We start from the raw sequence: 4,324 nt of genomic DNA, 5'->3' as shown, positions 1-4,324 counted from the left end.
CTTGGTGGCTGGATTGAACAAAGCGAGGAGTGTAGCAAGAGGTGAGGATGAAAACTAGAAGGGCCGGATCTGCGGAATTCTGTAGACTAGAAGGTGAAAAGGTAATGAGATCATAAATATAAAATTTTGGCACATAGCAACTCTCTTAATGCTAATTTCTTAACATCCCTTAACATTAATTCCTTTCCATAAATTCCTTCTGCAATGTAGTTTCTTAACTTCATCATCAATTTTAGTGCTCTTCACTTTTTATTATTTTAAATTGAGTCACTTCACTTATATATTCTCATCTTCTAAATATCTTGTATATCTGTTTCCATTATGAATACTCTCATCAAAAGCTTACATGACTATTGCCAAATAATGAAAGATTTTTCTAAAATTATTCATTTTTTCTTACAGTATGTTATGATGGGTACCATATATGTATGCATATATACAGACATATATCTGTCCTATTTATATATGCAAAGTTATAAATATTAAACAGCAAAAGTCAAAATTACTTATCTTTAAATTATTCTAAAGCAATCTGTCCTATTCTATTCTAAAGCATTCTGTATCACTTTTCATTTTGTTCTTCACATATTTCATTTCAAGTACCATGTCTTTTTCTGAATTTAAAAAATGATCCCACTATTTTATTATCATTTTTTAACAAATGAAAACATATTGTTTTACATCCATTTCAGTCTTTGTACAACTACAACAATGATAAAGAAGCAGAGAGTCTGAAATAACCCATAAACACAATGCTGAATTGTTTTTGGTTGGTCAGTTCCATGTCAAATGCCTTTGTTGCATTTATTCTAAGGGTGAAAACTAATAAGTGAACTTAACTGCTCAAAGATCACACATTTCAAATCAGTTTGCATGTATGTTTTTCTCTCACTAATGTGGTGCAATGATCTGGCTGCACAAATGACTTTGCAGATCCAGGTGGTATTTATACTTTTGTTATCACGTCAGTGTTCTATGCACTGATTCTTTAAGTTAAAATAATAATAATTGTTTATTATTATTATTATTATTATTATTATCATAGCAGTCACAACAAAATGTCCTTCACTTTGCCAGCAATTTGAATCTGAACTTGTCAGAGAAAGAAAGGTATTGATCAGAGCAAGGAAATAGGAGGATAATATTACAAACTGTTTTGATTATATTACACCTGCATTCTCTTGAAAAACTTATCTCCCAACTAATAACATATTTTCAGCTACCCAAAGATAATTCTGAATTATCCATATATCAGATTGACTATCCAAAAACTAAAAGGAATAAAAACCAAAAAGTTTTGAGCACTTACAACATTAGATTAATAAAATAATTCATATAGAAGTAGAGGAACATCATGCATTCAATTTCATATGTTTTTATCTGTGATGTGTTTTCATTTACATTTATTACAAGATAGAAAACTGAGGCTCAGAGGCTTTAAATAACTTACTGAGGTCACACAGTATGAGCCAAGCAGGAATTAGTTCCCAAGGCTTCTAATGCAGAAGACCTGGATTCTGATGAGTCAGCGGAAGGAACACTCCCTACAACGCTCCTCTGTGACCATAAAAATGCAGCCCTAGGACTCTAGTCTTCTCCTCCTCAGAGCGCTCACGCCTGCCGGCCTTTCCTTTCACAAAGATGCTTGTTTTACTTCAGCTTGCTCCTCAGGCAAAGTGGTCTTTAAATCTCAAGTCATCTCATTCAAATTTGTAATTTGATCCTAGTAGTTAAGTTCACAGTGCAGATTCAATTTGATCTTTCTCCAAATTATGGCCTCTCTCTCCTCTAACTTATTTTTTTCTCTCTCTCCTCTAACTTAAACTATAATTACTCCTTAAGTTCTTTCTAAATTATTGTATTCAATTACACATTCTCTTACTCATTGAACAAACATATTCTGACTACAGATAAGTCCTCACTTAATGCCACTGATAGGTTCTTGGAAACTTCAACTTTAAGCAAAACGAAACCAATTTTATCATAGGTTAATTAACACACAAAAGAATTAAATTCTTATGGCATATTTTTGGTCACAAAAAATTACCAAACTTTTAAACAAAGACACAAAACACTTCTAATATTAAACATTGAAACATTGAAATAAATGTGAGTTGTACATAGATTAAAGAAAGATTACTAAAACAAGTAAAATAATTCTTTTCCAAATTATTTTTTCCAGTTCAGGGTGGCCTGCAGTTCAGGGCACAATATGGGAACCATCCTGGACAGGAAGGCCTTCTATCGCAGGACTCACTTATGTACACCCACATTCATTCAGACTGGGACAATGTAGAAATGCAAATTCTCCTCATGTGCACATCTTTGAGATGTGGGAAGAAACCAGAGTCCCAGAGAAAACCCAGGCAGACATGGCGAGAATGTGCAAACTCCACACAAATAGTGCCCTTCCCAATGATTATTTTTCTCATCAACGTTATGACAAATGACATTGAATGAAAACATTGAATTATTTAAAAAATTGCTGCACTTATCTATGCCAGGGACTGTGCTGGACACTGGAGAAAGCCTGTGCTTCTTTCTTTCAGAGAAATGGGGAGTCACCTCTGTTTGATCATAAATCTCTATGCAAACACTGCCTATGACCAGATGCCTTCATTTTTCCAACCCTGTCTGATCAACTCATATTCTCACAGCAGTCACACAAAGCTGGACACTGACAGTTCTTAGAAGACAGTGTACATTGGAGAATGAAAACTGGAAAATAATGGCTCTTAATGGCCTGGGGGTAGAGATGTCATAGCTTCTGAATACCCTCAATATCTTTCAGCAGTTACAAACATAACATCCTAGGATTTGTTACACAGAGGTATTTAACATTATTTTTTATTCCCAAGAGCAAAGACAATAGAACAGTCCTTGAGGACAATCCTGTTCTGCTTCTAAAGCCCCTTGACCAATCTGGAAAATTTAGTCTAACCAGCCTGGAGTCCAGCTATTGGCTAGAGGAGGTCCCTAAAAGTTTGAGATGGACATACAAACTCCTGATAACTAATGTTGCTTAAGGGGATTTCATAGTGCCAGACTTTGTCTTAGATATTTTAATCTTCACAACACCCCATGTGAAGTAATTACCTTCTCGTGTTAATAGAGCAAACATACAGAAATGTACATTAAACTTAAATTTACAGCTTAACAAATTGTTGTAAAATGAACACTCATGTAATGTAACTCCTTCTCAGATTAAAAAAAAAAAACCTGCAGCCATGCCGCCCTGAACAAGCCCGATCCCATCTGATCTCAGAAGCTAAGCAGGATTGGGCCTGGTTAGTACTTGGATGGGAGACCACCTATGAAGACGAGATGATGTAGGCATAAAAAATTTAAAAAACAAAAAATAAAAATAAGGAATTATAAACTGACAAGGTCCTTGCAATCTGTGAGGTCAACCAAGAGTTGCCTCACCTAAAAAAAAAACAAAAACACTTTTCTGACTTTTATGCAATTCAGTTTCCTTCCCTTTCTTTATAGTTTCATAATCTAATTAACCATCCCTAAAATTATCTTTTAATTTTGCCTGTTTTGGGGTCATACAGTAACTTTTCTGTTGTGTCTGGCCTCTTTTGCTTAACATTATGTCATTAAGGTCATCCATATTGTGACATATATCAGAAGTCCATTTATTTTCATTTCTGCATGGTGTACCTTTGTGTGGATATAGCACAGTTGTTTATTTGGCTGAGGTGGAACTTTTGGGTTGTTTCTTGCTTGGCCATTTTGAACAATACTATGAACCTCTATGCATAATCCCCCTGTACACAACTGTACACATTTCTCTCCAATAATGAAATTCTCGGGTTGTAGATTATGGGTATCTTCACCTTCACTAGGTACTAACAAAGAGTTTGTTCCAGTCTACACCTGTATCAGAGATTCATGAGCGTTCCCATTGCCCCATATACTCATATAACTTGTATCATCAGACTTTTAATGTTTGCCAATCTGATGAAATGTAATATCTTGCTGATATTTTAATCTTCATTCTTTTGGTTTCCAATAATACTGAACATATTTATTTATGTTCTATTTAGTTGCCCTCTTTTATAAAATATCTATTCAGATCTTTTGCCCAATTAAGAAGAAATAAGGATTTCTATAAGCCAAGTAAAGAAAGTATCTAAGGAGGGAGTGATCAACTGTGTAAAGGGATGCTCATGGGTAGAATAAAATGACTGAACATTGACCATCGGATTTAGCAAATGAATATCATTGGTGAATTTAGAGTTTTGGTGGGGTGTGGAGGAAAAATTGTGTATTTTCGTGCTTAAGAGAGAATGGGAGAGAAGGGATTGCAAACTGTAAG

The 4,324-nt window shown here is 34.6% G+C and overlaps 1 pseudogene; it reads left to right on the top strand.

Moving 5' to 3' along the window:
• Window positions 1–3,217: 3,217 nt before the first annotated feature.
• Window positions 3,218–3,336, top strand: LOC111742819 (annotated as a pseudogene).
• The last annotated feature ends 988 nt before the right edge of the window (window positions 3,337–4,324 follow it).

Source organism: Pteropus vampyrus, unplaced genomic scaffold, assembly GCF_000151845.1.
Source record: "Pteropus vampyrus isolate Shadow unplaced genomic scaffold, Pvam_2.0 Scaffold101, whole genome shotgun sequence".
NCBI classification, from domain to species: Eukaryota; Metazoa; Chordata; class Mammalia; order Chiroptera; family Pteropodidae; genus Pteropus; species Pteropus vampyrus.
Note: the sequence above shows the minus strand (reverse complement) of the source record. Positions and strands in the feature narration are given on the sequence as shown.